This window comes from Ooceraea biroi, chromosome 14 (genome assembly GCF_003672135.1).
Source record: "Ooceraea biroi isolate clonal line C1 chromosome 14, Obir_v5.4, whole genome shotgun sequence".
Taxonomy (NCBI): Eukaryota; Metazoa; Arthropoda; class Insecta; order Hymenoptera; family Formicidae; genus Ooceraea; species Ooceraea biroi.
Window position 1 is genome coordinate 1,044,705 of NC_039519.1, and position 18,053 is coordinate 1,062,757.

Genomic DNA, 18,053 nt, shown 5'->3' on the forward strand with positions numbered 1-18,053 from the left:
GAAACAATAATCGCTCGATCGGTCTGGAAACAAGTGACGTGGTTAACGATACTTTCGGGCCGCTTGCACCGCTATTTCTCGCCGACGCAGCTTTCCGCGATGCCTGGATGCGACCTTGCACGTATCGAAGCTGGTAACCTTGCACACGCACCCCCGATTGAAAGTGCAAGCGCTGGCTGCCGATAATCCCTCGCCCCTCGCGCGGATACTGACACTGACAAATTACGAAGTTTCGAACTTGTTAATCTCGATTATCACCCACGTCATACTGCCGTCGTCACCGCTGATGTGCGCCGATGAAAAATTATATAAGGGCGAGTAAGCGAGCGTGCGGACGGACGAGCGAGTTGCCGGCAAAGTTGCCAAGTATATACACTGCAAAGTATATACACCGCGTATTTTCGAAAGTTCGTTCTTAAGTCGATGGTAAACTGCAGACTACTGGAATCATCGAATTTAATGCACAGCCTTCGCCCGGAAGTTGGCATAACGCAAGCGAACTTGCGCCGGCCAACGCTGAAGCGAAAGAATTAATTAACTGACTTTAGAAAGTTCTCCGGGTGTTACGTGTTTTAGAGATACATCTGAATTTGTTGTCGGAAATCCAGAGGACAGCAGAGAAACCTGAATTTCTTGTATCTTTCGTTGAGCGATGGGGTTGTTCCGCGCGGGAATAATTGCGGCACTGGCTCTCTCGCTTTTCTTTAATCGCGACTCGTGTTTAAGTGTCGTCGGGATCGTGCCAACAAAAAATTCACCCTACCGAAAAAACAAAGATGAAACGCAGAGGGTCGTAAAATTGCAGGAATTTATAAAAATTCGTGGTCGTAAATAAATTACGAAATAATCAGAATTTCTGGTAAAGATATAATTTAATAATTTTTTAATACTATCTAAAAAGAAGAATATTACAAAGATATACGCGCAACATTCCATTGAAATTATTACGATTTTGTAGATTTTATTTTAATTAATTATTCGACTCTATTTTATTTTATTTTATCTTATTTGAGTCTAATTAGGAAGCACATAAAATCACAATTAATCTTCAGACTAATCTCGGAACATCGAAGCGCCTATGATCTCTAATAGCGCCGCAATTTTCATCGATCGGCCTCCGCGCCGGTGAATTCAAGCCGCATTGAAATGTAAGCGACACGTACGCGCGGAATAATCTTGCATATTCGGTCTACGTAACCAACGCACATAATTAATCGCAATAATTCCGGCGTGATGCAGCACAGCCTAACGATATTATCCTCCGTCGTTGCGCCGCTGACCTTGTTTATAACGTCGAAATTAGTTATACCCGACGTTCACGAGAGATCGTGTTTCGGGACTGCAAGTTGCAAGCAACATTTCCCGGTGGATTTCAGCGCATCATCGCACATGCAACACGCGGCTCGCATTTAACCTTGGGACGTAGCGCTGGGAATAGAAACAGGTGGCAGGAAGATTTCATATTAACCGGAGCCAAACGAAAGAGGAAAAAGAGAAATCAAAGAAAATCTCACGGGTCTTGCCGGTGAGATTTATCCGGCGTGCATTAGTTCAGCATGCGATGTTCCGCTTGCGATTTCTGCCCTCGTTGTTTTTTCTTCCACCTCTCTCGTCCGCACACTTCCGCACTCGTCCAGCGTATTTCAGTGGTGAAATATCATGGAAAATATGTCGCGTCGGATTTATTCGCTGTCGAAGCACCAGCAGCAGCCTGACGCGATCATGCGTCCGTTTTGTACGTTTTTCATGATCGCTACCTTTTTGTGTTTTGCCGAGACACGAAATCCGCGCTGGATCGCGCTACGATCTACTGGACTTGCTTTGCAAAATAAAACCGACGGGAGTGGCGGTTGTGTCGTTGTCCGTTCGCGATGATTGATACTTTTTCCGCGCGTTTTGCTGAGAAACAAAATCCGCGGTTTCGCCCGTTTCGAATCAGCGCAGCTACGTCTACAGGGTGTCCCGGGTTTTAACCGACAAACTGCGGGAGCATATTCTACTAGTGGAAATAAGAAAAAATTCTTATATCGAGTTTGCTTAGAAATGCTTCATTACAAAGTTATAAACCAATATTGAAAAGAAATATGAGATAAGTAACAACGGAACATAGTGTAGAATTTGCAAGGTCGAAGATGTTTATGTTACGTGTATTCACATGCATTCATGTTCACTATGTTGAAACGATTCAGTATGATTGTTACTTTCACAACAGTAGCTGTTAGATTTCAATCGTCGTGTCAACTAGCAATTACTATCAGAATGCCAAAAGTGTTTCAAATGAGGAATACACCGATATTCATTTCGTGTACGGATTCTGTGACGGAAATGCACGAGCTGCCGTACGAGAGTATCAACGTAGATTTCCTAACAGGAGAGTACCAGATAGATTTAAGGGGGGAGCCTGCTTTAGAACGCTGAAAATAAGGTATATTTTACGAATTGTTTTTGGATAAACTATACAGCGGATCATTATAAAACTTTTATGTATTTATTAGTACATGTTTAAAGATAAAAAAAATTATTTTTTGATTTGAATATATCGCTTGTAGAGGTCGTCCTGGAGAAATCTTAGTGTAGCCGGCATTGCAAATTGGTGAGCATTCTCCTGCCTCCAAATTTCGTCTAAACTGAAAAATTGAAATATGTTCTCGTTATTTATGAATTCCCATCGTCGATGAACCAAAGAGAGAAGAAAAAAGTTGAAAAGTGTCAAAATGGTGGAGCTTGGAACACAAAAGTACGATTTTTAGGCAAAGTTTTTGAACTTTTTCATGCAAAAATAATTGTTTAACTTAATGTTTTTATGAATATTAAAGGTTCATCGACGATGGGAATTCATAAATAACGAGAAAATATTTCAATTTTTCAGTTTGGATGAAATTTGGAGGCAGGAGAATGCTCACCAATTTACAATGCCGGCTGCACTAGGATGCCTCCAGGACGACCTCTACAGGCGATATATTCAAATCAAAAAATAATTTTTTTTATCTTTAAACATGTACTAATAAATGCATCAACGTTTTATAATGATCCGCTGTATAGTTTCTCCAAAACAATTCGTAAAATTATACCTTATTTTCAACGTTCTAAAGCAGGCTCCCCCCTTAAAGCAACGAATTACTAATTCAGTTACTGAGATGCAACAAAATTTTCAGGAATGTCGTACTGTAACAAATTCTGTACTACGTCGGTGTCTAGCTTGTATCGATGCGCGAGGACAACATTTTGAAATGCGTCACTAAATCATTGCGTAGATAATTTTTAGTTTTGTGAAAAAATCCGTTGTTACTTATCTCATATTTCTTTTCAATATTGGTTTATAACTTTGTAATGAAGCATTTCTAAGCAAACTCGATATAAGAATTTTGTCTTATTTCCACTAGTAGAATATGCTCCCGCAGTTTGTCGGTTAAAACCCGGGACACCCTGTATGCCACTGTACGTGTCCGTATCACCGCATCAAATTCAGATGACTACTCGCGTTTCGAGGGATTCGCTTTTTATAACTCATGTCCCTTCCGGACGACTGATCCAATTAGACGAGTATTCGAAAATATACCTGCGAGTAATTAGCACGGGATGGAATTTTGTCCACTCATGAATGAGGAAGGAACGAAAAGAATCAGCGGTACGTCCGGCAGTTAGCGGTATGCAGCTGGTTAAATACTTGTTTCATTTACTTCTCTGTCCAATTCATTATCCCGCAATAGGCGTTCCCAATGGCTATATATCGTGCACATTTTCGATGGGAATAATCCGCCGTACTGCGAATGGCACTCAACGAACGCACCATTCAGCGCCGTTGAATGAAGAGTTCTCGCTGATGTGTGAAAATCCGTGCAGCGGCTTCTCCCATAGACTAAGAGAGTGTTAATGACTGGACAATGCTTCGAAAGGGAGGATCGATCGCTCGACTCCCTGCGAAATCGATCGTGCGATTTCAAGTAACTCTAAACGGTAATATCTCTGTAACTACATCGTCTGGAATATTGTTTAATCATTAAGCGTATAATAAATGGTTTAAACAATCATCTATTAGTTTTTTCGAGTGCGATTACTTTTGCTTTAGTCGTACTATCACTCATCGAAATAATTATATACTTGGAAAATGGTGCAATGTTATTAACTTATTAGTGAATCATTTTATTTATTATTTCATTTTAGACTTTTACTTTCTTTATTTTCATAACACACGTTTAAGCAGGACGATAACAATTTATTGTATTATAATAACATAATTAATCTCTTTTTTAACAGTTACCTAAAAAGCACAATAAATATATAATAAATATTAAAATATAAATATTGGATCTACATATGTGTAAGAAATTGTCAATTGTCAAAATATATCGAGATGATATAATCAGGATATCAGGATAGAATTCAGACGATTTCCACTGCAAATATTCGAATTGGTACTTTCGGTAATTATGCCAAATTGCAGTTTGAAGCGCCCGCTTCCATAATATCAGCGTGCTAATGACATTGTTTGCCACATTAAAACTGACATTCCCGTTTGATTAGCGCAAGTCGATTATTGCGTCAGACTCGAACGATACGCAAGTGAATAATGTTCTCATTAATTTACGAAAGCCGATCCTTATCACCAGGGAATTACATTCTTGAATTTCCTTAGCATGAAATGTAAGATCATTGTCAATTAGCGGTTCTAAATTTTTTAATAACATCATAACTTTAGATTATTTTCTTAATTTAATAACAATTTAATATTTAATAAGACAGTGTAGTAAAAGTTTCTTCTCTTCACCAGTGGGTATCAATATGCGTAAATAATGATGACAACAATTAATATTCAACCATACTGGCCATATCTTTAATGAAAAATCCGTCACGACGTTTCGACCATGGTCGAAACCCATGGGTTTCGGTCCTCTTCAGGTGACAATAAATCTATTTAATGTAACAACAGTTAACGCAACAATTAATTCATCGCAAGATAGAAGAACAATTATCGCAACAATTAATTCATCGCAAGATAAATACAAACAAATCATAAACTGAATAAACTTACGTGTAATACACAAGCAATGATGTATTAGGTTGTTCATTAAGTTCTGCGGTTTTCTCGATAGATAGCGTTTGTCCATTGAAAAAGATAGCATGCATCGCCTGAACCGCGGATTGCCGCACACTCCGTGACGGGTTAGACAACGCTTGACATTTCGCCAGTCTTTGTTGTGTTTCGACGTGTTGTGTGTACGCGCTATTCATTGAAATTGGAGGATCAAAAGGTGCATTTTCGGCACAGTTTGCTATTTTTCTTCCGCAAAGGAGTAAAAGCGACGGACGCGCAACGTGAGATATGTGGCGTGCACGGGGACTCGGCCATAAGCGCTGACACTCGTCAGCGTTGGTTTGCGCGCTTTCGTTCCGGAGATGTGAACGTCTCCGATGCTGCTCGCTCCGGTCGTCCATCCACCACTGACGACGACCAAATCGTGGCCGCAATCAAAGCAGACCGACACCTGACGACGCGGGAGATCGCGGAGCGCTTCGACATCGCCCATGCAACGGTTGCGCAGCGATTAAAACGGCTTGGGATGTCGAAAAAAGCAGATGTTTGGGTCCCTCACGAGCTCACCGAAAAGAACATTTTGGACCGCGTCATGATCTGTGAATCCCTGCTGAAATGGAACTCGCTGGAGGCCTTTCTCAAACGGGCGGTCACGGGAGATGAAAAATGGGTGGTACATAACAACATTCGACGCGAGCGGTCATGGTGCGGTCCGGGTGAGTCGTCACAATCGGTTGCCAAAGCGGATTTGCATCCGAAGAAAGTGATGCTGAGTGTGTGGTGGGATTGGCGAGGCGTCCTGTACTTCGAGCTGCTTCCGCGCGGTCAGACCATCGACGCCGAGAAGCATTGCGCCCAGTTAGAAAAATTGAAGCAGGCAGTGGCGGAGAAGCGGCCGGAATTGGCGAACAGGAAGGGCGTTGTCTTCCACCATGACAACGTCAAACCACACACTGCTTTGGTGACCAAGAAGAAGTTGAAGTGCTTTGGCTGGGAAGTCATGCAGCACCCATCGTACTCCCCAGACCTTGCGCCGTCGGATTACCATCTGTTCCGGTCACTCCAAAACAATCTCGACGGGCAGCGCTTTAATTCAGTGGACGATATTCCAACGTACTTGAAGGACTTTTTCGCGCAGAAGTCGCGCGACTTCTACAAACGCGGCATTATGTCCCTTCCAGAACGTTGGCAGAAGGTGGTCGATCAAGATGGACAATACATTCTAGATTGAATAAATGTGTAAGTACAATAGATTTATGTTTTAATTTAGGGCAAAAAAACCGCAGAACTTAATAAACAACCTAATAGATAGAAATATAAAATAAATACACAAACAATGATGTAGATAAAATAACAATTAGCGCAAAGTCACGCAAAAATTTTCACGACAGAAAGTCACAATTTAAAATGATAGAAAGTAAAACTTTATGTTCAAAACAGCGTGCGCAAGACGTATAGCCGAGACATTCAAGGGCAGAACGTTCGATCTCGACTGATCGAGAGATCCTAAGTATGTTGTCATAAATCTCCGGCAAATCGTCTATATCCGTTTGAAAGTTGATCGTTTCTTTACATTGTTTGATGAGGAACAAGAAAGAGGGTAACAATTGTTTTCCAGATTATCCCTTACTATTTTTATATTCGAATCGTGGAAACGCGAGTCTGATAATAAAATGGCTCTATCAACTAAAAAAAGTTGATAGAGCCATTTCATCATTAATATTTAATGATAAAATAAAACCTTCAAAATTAAATATCAAAATTAAGAATTTTGTAAATGCATACTTACAGTGAATTTACAGTTACATCTCCGCGATTTCTCTTTTTTCTCTGTTTCTCACTATGTAAAATCGACGGACTAGACCGATCAAAATCATGGTTATTATTAAGTCGATGTTCGCTAACAACGGAGTGTGTATTCACCTTCCTACGGATATCGGATCTATGTTCATTAATTCTCGTTTTTAAATGTCCTTTGGTTTGTCCTATATAACACGCCGTACAATCAGAGCAATTAATCCTACGTACAACTTCAGTGCATTTTAAATCGTCTAATTTGTCTTTTCCTCTTCTTATAACGCTATCGAATTTTTTAGGAATGTTATAAACAATATCAAAACCCAACCCATTTAAACTCCTCTCAATGTTCTCGCTCAAACCATTCACATAGGGTAAAACAAAAAATTGTTTATCTTTCTTATGAAACTCCATATGATCGCTTACACTATATTTAATATTTCTGATTCTTTTACTCACATGTCTATTTATAAAAGAAAGAGGGTAACAATTGTTTTCCAGAATATCCCTTACTATTTTTATATTCGAATCGTGGAAACGCGAGTCTGATAATAAAATGGCTCTATCAACTAAAAAAAGTTGATAGAGCCATTTTATCATTAATGTTTAATGATAAAATAAAACCTTCAAAATTAAATATCAAAATTAAGAATTTTGTAAATGCATACTTACAGTGAATTTACAGTTACAAACGCATATTTGAACATTTTACGATCATTTTAATTACATAAAAAAGTTATTACACGCATGTTCAATCGTTCGCAAAATAAGGCGAATCAAACATAATTTTGATAACATTTCCATAATCTCTTTCGCTCTTTCTCTTTCGGTACACACGACTGTAATTAGAATAATTGATCTATTATATAAGCTATTAGATTAAAGCCTCGTATGTTGTTCGATTCGCAAATGTATCGATGGAACAGTTCGTAACCAAGAGTGTGCCGATTATTTTGAGAGAATTAAATTTGCGCGATTATACGGCATGCAATCTTATCCAAAACATTCAACTGAAAATTTCAATTTTGAAATGTATCATTTAACTGTAATCTAGTATTGGCACATTCTATTACAACTTAAATTAACAATTGAAATTATTTGCCTCATATAACATCGTTCTAACGCTTCCAATTCCTAACACAATCAAAACACGTTCGACAATTTACAATAATTGATCCTTGCTTGTTTTACAATGAAACTGTAACTGTTTAATCACAATTTTTAACTTTATGATAGATATTACACATTGAATTATTCGAATTACTTGTTCAATTCTTATTTGAAAAGAATCGAATGATTTTACTTTACATATCAAATGATTTTTGACATACTTGGCTATATTTATTGATTAAAATGATTAATAATTTTGCAATAAATAATAACTTTCTGTTCTTAATAAATTGATGTAAATGTGATTATATATATTATAAGCATGTTTAACCTAGTTGCAAAATACATAGTTAGTGACTTTATGATTACAAGTTTCTTAGTTAGAAATTCAAAACTGTTGTATACAAACTTGACATCATTTTCTAAGTAGTAGTGCATCATGCTTGTAAAGTTTCAGATTATTTCAAATTATTCAAAAAGTATGAGAAAATGGAAAGTATGCATAAAACAAAAAATTTTTAATTTACTTGTATATCGTATTCTTATTGTGAATTTTATATTTTCATAAAATGTTATAATTGATACGTTATCAAAACAGTGTATATACTTAAGCAAATTAAGCAAAAACATTATCAGTAAGTTTTATTGTTTAATTTCATAATAATTTCATAATAATTCACATGTCGGAATATAGTTCTCTTTACTATAAGAACATCTGTACTAATTTTTCAGTACGTTCTTGTTATAATGTCAATTAATGTGAGCAAAAAACGTTCTTATAAAAAATTAATCTCTTATCAGATTATGAGCGACTTTCAAGTGAATGATTGCAGGATTTTTCACGTCGACCGTCCGTTAATCTCCAAATCACGTGTTAAGCCCATCCGGATTTCATCCCCTGAGCCGGGCTGCAAACAGCGGTGGTTTATAATCAGGTGAGCACATTTACACCCAAACACAACTCAACAATCCATTAACACGACGCGAAATGGACGGCCGTCCTTTCGAAATCACTTGACGCGAAGACCGTATCTGCGGAAGAACCGATCACGGAATTCACCATTTCGCTTCTTTCACCAGCGAAATCCTTCACGCAAGATTTCAGGATCGAGCAGCAACCATCCCAGCATCGGCCAGCCAGTAACCCTCGATACCCCTCTCCCTCCCTCTCGCTAGGTAAATATAAAACTCACTCGCACATTCGCGCATCGATACGTTGCATACCGGTCACCGAATGCACACACGCAAAAAACAAGAAAAAAGGAAAACCCCAACGGGCAAGCGATGCACGTCGACCGGCGCCCCAAATGGGTGCCGCATTCGCGATCAGCATCCGATATCCGAGCGTGCTAAATTTGAATCGTTAATATCGCGCAGCGACGCGTCGTCGTTATTCCAGAAAGATGACTCTAATCTGTTCCCGCCGTCTCGTCATGGGCGTAGGACCAACGCCGTGTCTACGTACGTACGTTTGCTGATTCACGTCTTCGATAGGGGTGCCGTCGTAGTAACTATGCGTGGCCGAATCTCTCCTCTCCCCCTTTGTCTCTCTCCGTCTCCCTTTCCTCGCTCCGTTGCTGATTCTCCGTTACCACCCGTGTGACGGCCATCCTTGGCACGTCAGACTTAGTCCGTGGATCTCGAAGTAGCGCCGGCTGCCTACAATGGATAAAACCCGGATTATTACATGTACCCGCCGCGTGTATATCTTCCCGGACGAACGGACAGAAGGGAGTGTCAGCGTGAAAGCCATGACGGATACCACCCTCGTTTCTGATAACAATGCCGATAACCGCCTGCGCGAATCCAGTCGTGCCGGCGATGTCCGTTGTTGCCATGAGCCACGACTGATTAATTCACGTTGATTTTAATTCCCTCGCCAGCGAGCTGGAAAGCCCAAAACACACCGAACCGTGGAACAATGAACCGCCGTGGAAACATTGCGATATTTCATCGTGTAATTCGATCAACATTATTCGTTTAAACTTCAGCTTTAATTAAATTAGTCCAATATAAATTATGCTACAATAATATACTTGAAAAACTCGGGCGTTCTATGGTATTATATAATAAAAATACAGATAAGTTCTCTACATGATATAATTAATTTATATTATTATAATATACTGATTGATTATATAATAATGAACAACTATTTATAATTATATGTTACTTATATGTTTTTTATTAATCATAATATATAATTCTCAAGAACTTTCAAATGGATGGAATAGTAACGGAGAACAATTTATATTATTTGATATGTGTTTTCTCACTTACAAGAGATTAATGTGAAAGCAAAATTATTATTATTTTAATGTATTTAATGTATTATGTTAAATAAGTTAATTCTGAAAATACTCGAAAATGCGACGTAAATTAAACACGTAAACATTCTCTCTTGTATTCTCTTGATACGTAATAATTGATAAATATCGGCACTATATATCGCGGCTTATCGGATTTTAAATATTAGGAACAGGTATCACTGAATGTGAAAGTTTTTTAATATCTGAAATTTAAGATCTCATGTTCTCGCGAATTTAATAGGTTTTTGTAAAAAGTGCTTTTTGCAAAACTAGTTTCTCCGTTTTTTTTTATGGAACATTAACTCTAGAGGCAGGCACCACGACTTGTCGCTTATGCTTGAGGTACGAGATGCAATTATTTTCTTAGGGTCTACTTGAGTCGTACTTAGGACTGCAAAAACCAACCGGTTCCTTCGCAAGAGGAAAAGAAAAAAAACATAGAAAAAATATAGATTTGTGGTTCTCTCACGAGTTTAATATAAGTTTTGTAAACCTGGCATTAATAAACTTATATAAAACTACCTCCAAGTTATTAAAAACTTTTAGTAATTATCTGACGTAATTTAAATATTACCTTCGGTCTATACCGCAGGCTATAGTCGCAAGTAATTAAAATCTGCAAACTTATGTTAATGCATGAATATCAAACGATGTAGGGACGATTATGCAACAAAAGGCCAACTTCGTGAATTTCGGACTTTTGTAACTTTACTAATAATAGACCTTCATATATTTCCTTATATGTATACTTGCAATATTAGTTATTCAAAGAAATGATATTTATTATTTCTTTTATTTAAATTTCGATCATGCCATGATTTTGTAATCTTTCAACTATTATTTGAATCAAACGACTAATGACGAAAGAGTAGTATTTTATTTCCCGCGCTCACTCTTGCAACTCAACTACACAATCATTCTAGTGATTCACCGCGGCCTCTTGTCTAAATCATAATGAAACTGTTAAGGACTACTGAGTACTTGGGCAATCAAATCAAGAGTCTCACAAGGACCACGATACGCGCCCTACCATTGCAACCCTCATTGTGTTGTGTAGTCCAATTATTCGTAATTGACCAACAATTCCACAAATTCTCCGAGAAGTATATTATCTCCATTTCTCTAGTTATCATTCCTGTAATATTAACTTGCATATACGGAATATTTCTATCTTTTACTTTAGTACTTTTAGTACTGCAGGATCTATATTTAGAAGCATTATAATAATAGAAAAGAAAATACTCCGAGATGTACTACATTACTATTCTTTATACATGCATAATTCATTGTATATTATTGTATAGTCCTTTTACCAAAATAATAAAATGAACTATTTATAAGTTTTTATAAAAACGTTTAGTGGATATTTCACGAGAGAGAGAGATTACAAGAGAATACAAGAGAGAATGTTTACGTGTTTAATTTATGTCGCATTTTCGAGTATTTTCAGAATTAACTTATTTAACATAATACATTAAATACATTAAAATAATAATAATTTTGCTTTCACATTAATCTCTTGTAAGTGAGAAAACACATATCAAATAATATAAATTGTTCTCCGTTACTATTCCATCCATTTGAAAGTTCTTGAGAATTATATATTATGATTAATACGAATATAAAATATATTTACTTGATAAGTAAATATATAAAATATCGTATAATGTGGTGACGAAAATACATGACTCCTTTTTTATGTTTAATTCTATAATTTAAAACCGATATTCCTATATCTATGTTTCAATAGTTATCCATATTCAAAAATATCGATTCTATTGTCACTCGAAATAGTAACGCAACGATTTTCGGAATTCAACACAGCGGATACGCAAAACTGCGTCTCGTAGAGAGAACGTTTTGATAACAATGGACATTCTACAGCCGAAAAATTATTTTGAGTTGCATAAAAAATTTTGTTTGCTCCTATTTTCGTTTAATATTTTTCTAGATAAACCTAAAGTTCCATCAAAAAATACATAAAACAATTTGTTATAAAATATATGTTAAAGACATCATTCCTATGTAACATTATTTTTGCAAAAGTTTAAATAACTGGGAGACCAAACTCGCAAAACTTTATGCAAATTTATACATTTATTATAGTAGTTAAGCATCTTCAACAGAAACTTTCTTTTTGGCACAGTTATGACACATCACTGTATGTATAATAGAGCATTATAAATTGTAACTTTGCTACGTTTTACCTTTGAATTCTGAGGATTGTCCGTAGAAATTTAAATAAAAGTGTAAAAAGTTCAGTTTCTACAATGTTCAGGATTTCTGATAATGGTGACAAGAGAAATATTTTTACACTACTTGTGATATTGTAAAAACTTATATAACTGTATTATAGGAATTGAACATTTACGTACTTACAGATTCATCGCATTCTATTTGGATGCGTGCAAGTAGTAACGCAGATGGAAATGACATTATTTTGCGGTGGTGGTCAAAATCGAAAAGGACGGCGACATTCAAGATCGTGACTCGTGATTCTCGTTTATAATTCCGGACAGACGCGTGCACGACCGTTCGAAGTTTCAATGAAATTACACGAAATTACCACGAACGTCCAATCAGTCCTTTACTCTAAAGTCTTTACGTCTAAATTTTTAGGATTTTTACTTGAAGAATTTATCGGTTTACGGAAACTTTAAACAAGATTGTAATTTAATTTCAACAAATGGGGGGCAATGATAATAAAATCAAACGCACACAAATACATAAATGTAAGAATAATTATAATATTAATTCTTCCCTTTTTTTAAAGATATGTAATAAGAACGCAGGAAGTTCCACTTTACTTAAATTAAATTATAAAACATCTTTTGCTCAAGTATTTCGCGAATTCAATTAAATAATTTTTAAGCTGATTGTTTTATTCCTAAAATGGCTGGTACTCCTAAAATTCACAATAGAATAGAATTAAATGCAAAGTCGAGACAGTACCAATCTTTTAGTCTCTCGCCCGTACTCGGCCTCAATGACTAAATGTGCCAATAGGAACTTCCGGTCAATGCGTTCTGTTCTATGTGCACGACAGTTTCTGAGGAAACGCGCGTATCCTCGTGCAAGCTCCGATATAATCTTGCGATATTCGCGAAATTTTACATGGAAAAATCGCGGGAAACACGTGACAGAACGAAATGCTTGAAAATTTCAGGAATACCAATGGCAGTGATTCCGCTAACGGCCGTTTTACGCGTATTTCAGTTCGCACCTTCGTGTGTATATCCCCCTGCAAACTTCCACTCGACATTCCCATCGTGAAAATGATGGCCGAGATACCCCTGCCCTTCTCTGTTAAGAGTAATGGGTGTAACATATCGTGGTACGAAATCACAGCGACAATTTCTAGCCGCGATTGTCGGTTACAATATTATTCACGGTTTCTGCGAAATTAAATGCAAATTTTCATTGTATCAGTGCCTTTCGTTCCATCAACCGGCGATTTTATGTGCTTTGTATTGCAATTCTGTTACGTAGGATGCTGCGCCAGTAAACTCATACTCTGCATTCTTCCAATATGCATTGCAAAAGTGCGCTCGTTCATGGACAAAGCAAAAGTTAGCATGAAAAGGTCAATCATATTTTTTGCATCGCTTATTTCAATCTTATTTGCATTTATTTTAATACATTTGTGGAATTAAATGAGAAATTTTCAAATATCAATTTTTTATAATAACGGAAACTACTACGTGTAAAGAGTTATTTCAAGATTTCAAGAGACTTTAATATTCTTTTTACAAGTAATAGAATTATTAAATATTTAAAAATATAAGAGATATGACTTTAATCATTTTGTTATAATATTATGCTGAAATAGTGTTTTATATATGCACAATGTTATTATATAAAACATCATCTATATTCATATTTGGAACCAGTTCTGAATATGACAATATAGTTATGAATATTGCTTTCTTCGTGGAAAATAACCTGTAGATATGTACATATTCATGAACTCTTACAACTCTCTAAGTTACACTGCACGGTAACTTTTGATTTAATTTTTCGATTACTCTATGAAACATATTTCTGTCAGTTGGAAAAACATTTCGTACAGGTAATATATATAGTCCTGCCTTAATAAATGTTTCGAGCTTATGTCTCTGTCTGACTCGTTTCTTGCTACTGAATAATTTTATTGTAGCGAAAGCGTGATATTTTATTTCCTTTTAATTATTATACTTGAATTAGTTATTATATTTAAATTATATGATAAAATAATGTTTTTATATTAGAGATATGCAACTGAAAGAATATGACTTCATTAAAATAAATCCGTTCACATATAGATCAGTATTTTCTTTGTAAATTCCGTTATTTATTTTTAATTTCTAATTTCGTAAGTTTATTGAAGTATCTTGCCACATAAAATATAGATTTTAATAATGCAGCCATGAATCTTTTTTTATTGTTTTCTTTATTTCTGCTATATTTTATTATTATGTTAATATACATTTATACAAAGAGCAACAAATTTTCCGCTTTAAATTAAAATCTCTCCTGAAAAAATTTTCGTTTATTTTATGGTTAAATTCATCCTACAATTCACAATATTAAAGTGATTAAAAGCCATATTATCGCGTGCATATTGTTGGCTAATCTTCCTTCCGATGCATATAATTTCATAAAGATAACAAATCAAGTTTCAAACAAATCTGTTTCTTTTATTTCAAAACATTTTTATCCGTTCAAAAGAATAAACACAATTAAAAGTTCCACGGATAACAACATAAAGCTCTCTTTTTGATAGTGTAAAACTCTTCTTTGTTAATGTCGTCGCTTTTTAAAGGTAGTAAATCTGCATTAATTTATCCGAAATAACCTTGTTTAATCTAAATGAGAAGCGCGCATAAAAGATAATTAAATTTTTTATATAGAAAGGAATAATAAAAATGTGCTCTCTAAACTTGTATTATCGTATTAAAAATTAATGATCTAATTGCTCTATATAATTTTCTATATTACGATAATCAACGTGCCTTTAATAATTTAGCTGAACATGTGCATGCGTGCGTATGCGTGAAATAAATGATTAAAAATCATTACAAGTATACATATTGTGCAACAAATTAAAAATCCGTAAACATCGGTGCGCATCATTTGCATCGCAATCTTAATTAAAAGTATGCTACTCGCGCACTAAAGAATTGACCCGTGGCACATTCACGAAGCTTGAAGAGTAATTACTCAAAAGTTTTGCATGTTCCAAAAATAACGTCGCATTTCATAAAACGCAGCGCGAGCATCGTTCCGATTCCTTAGATGTGCGGTTAAACGAAAAATGCTCAAACGCTTGTTTTTCGCTTCCGCATTCCGTCCGTCCGTCCGTCCGTCCGTCCGCTCACTCAACGGACTACTTCCGCTCCGCAAATTCGACTCGGCGCCGAACGCACATACGTGCTTCCGACCGACATTCCGCGAATTTCACAGCTACGGGGGTGGCTTGTGTGCGTGGTTGTTCAGGCCTCAGCCTCCAGGGCCACCGCTTCGTTCCCGCGGACGACGTCGATGACGAGAGACATACCTGGCCGCCTCCGCCTGGCGCGCGCCGCCAAATGACCCTGGGCTCGGCTAGTCCTGATGACCTTATCGACCGCACTCGGCCGAATTGACGACCCCCCGGCCCAGCATCAGGGCCGACGAACCGTGGTACGCTCGGGGATTATTATGCACGGGGTACCGACTCCGGCGCGCCGCTGCGGTGCGGCAGGATTAAATCGTGCCGCGTCGCGGCGCGACGCCCTGCTCTTCGAGCTACCCCCCGCCGAAGGACGTACGCCCGTCAGGCTGCGTTCGTGTAATCTCGGATGCATTTACGAGGGTTGCGTACGTATGTAGCCGCATTACGCCATCCAAACGAACGGCTGGTTCGTTAAGTAAGCTGACTGGCAATCACCCGCGCGAGTTTGCAGCTCCAGCTTTCAGGAGGAAGCGAAGAAACGGCGCCACGGAGAGAAACTCGAGTTCAGTGTGGAGTCGCAGCATTTGTCGGAAACTCAAAGTGACTCCAACACGCACAAAGACTCCTTGCGGTGTAATAATGTCTGTTCGGAGGATAAGCAGGCACCGTGCAAAAAGAAATTTTGTGCTGGGAAATTCTGTTTGCGATGCGCAAAAGTGATCTCCATTGCCGCGCATGATAATGTATAATATTTGTAAATTACATTCCACATGCTTGATATCTTTATGGCAAAACTGAGAATTTGTTGGCCCTTAGTTCCGTCATCAATATGTCGTGAATGTAATTTACGTGTGCTAGAAGAGGAAGAGACGATATAAACTCGAATGTCATTCTTGTTTCTTTGGACAAAATCCGTTTAAAATTCTCTAGGTAATATTCTTTATAAATTTTTTCAAAGTCTATATTGAGATCTGACACGCTAGGTGAATAAAATGCTCAAGTTTCGGAATAAATCATTAGCTGTAAAAGCGAGATATTGCGAGATGGATGTACACAGGATTAATTCAACTTTTATACAATATTACTCGAAGAGCTTAAAGAGAGAGAAAAAATAAAATTCGTAAAACAATAATCTTATCACAATATTATTTTTATTATCACCGGTGAACAGCGTGATTTGCAACTTAACGATTATTTTAAAAAATTATCTAATATTGAAATATTCGAATTGTAATCTTATAAATGAAATTTCCCAAATAATGCTGCGTTTTGACAAGATGAGAGCATTTACTGGAATAAGGATTATCTTTACGTAATGAATGCCCTCTCCTCCTCTCTGTTTATCTCTCTCCCTTAGCAGTCTATGTACAACTGACAAAATCTGACGTCCTGGCGTGCATCCTGGTGAAGATAAATGCATCTGCTACACGTAAGTAGCATGCATGCATAATTCGGAGGTTCATGATTGTATATCATTTGCGTGGTATACTAATGCCTGAAATTAGACTACGTTGGAAATTAGGTGAATGTTGCGCATGAAGAAGATAATACCAATGATGCTGACAGAGCGCTTTTCTTAATTAGACGATAAATGCGAAGGATAGAAGGACCGGTGTTATATCCTTTACACAACTAACAGAAATTAATCAGTAAGAGATAACGTTTGATGATGGCGGCTGATCGGACGAATTAGCTGGATAATTCTAATCCAAACCGTTCATTGACGATAAATTACATTTTAAAATTTTACGCGTGTCAAAGCACCGTGTTATGCACATGTTGCATCCCCTATTTGCCGCATTTCTACAACTTCGCCTCAAGGTATTGCGTAAATGATTTTGTCATCGAGTTATGGTTGCCGCTTCAGTGATTGCGGGTTAATGCTGTTAGCCCGAACTTTGGCCGCGTTCCGAAATTCCCCGTCAGAGTTGCCTACGTCATATACCGTCGTATTTTTCCGACAGACGGGCGTACGATGAGTTACATGATAATGTAATGATCCTGTCAGATTCAATAACTCATTTCGCACGTTAGCTCGCGAACGTAAGTTTAGCATTTAATCTGCCGATGGAATTCTTGATAGTGGATAGTAAAGTATACGAGATACTGAAAACTTCGTCGTCGAAATGTTTGGATAACGTGGAAGTCGTTGTAGCTCCAAACAGAATTGATCTCTTTCCATCCAACGAATAAAATGTATTGGGTTGGCCAAAAAGTAATTGCGTTTTTTTCCAATAGATGGACATACATGTCTTCAAATGTAACTAACTTCATTCTAAACCGCAAATTCATTATGTAGGTTAACAACTCACAGTTCAAGCTTGTTTTACAAAAAGAAAGCACACGATTTCGTTAACAATTGTTTGTTTGCCGTCCATTTCAAAATGGA

At 37.1% G+C, this 18,053-nt stretch overlaps 1 long non-coding RNA gene across 1 annotated transcript; it reads right to left on the minus strand.

The window, feature by feature from the left end:
* Window positions 1-669: 669 nt before the first annotated feature.
* On the minus strand, window positions 670-5,117 carry LOC109611448. Its single transcript, XR_002193836.2, has 2 exons — window positions 3,426-5,117; window positions 670-1,950 (listed from the first exon to the last, which is right to left on the minus strand). It is a non-coding gene; the product is annotated as an uncharacterized LOC109611448 (long non-coding RNA).
* Window positions 5,118-18,053: the final 12,936 nt, after the last annotated feature.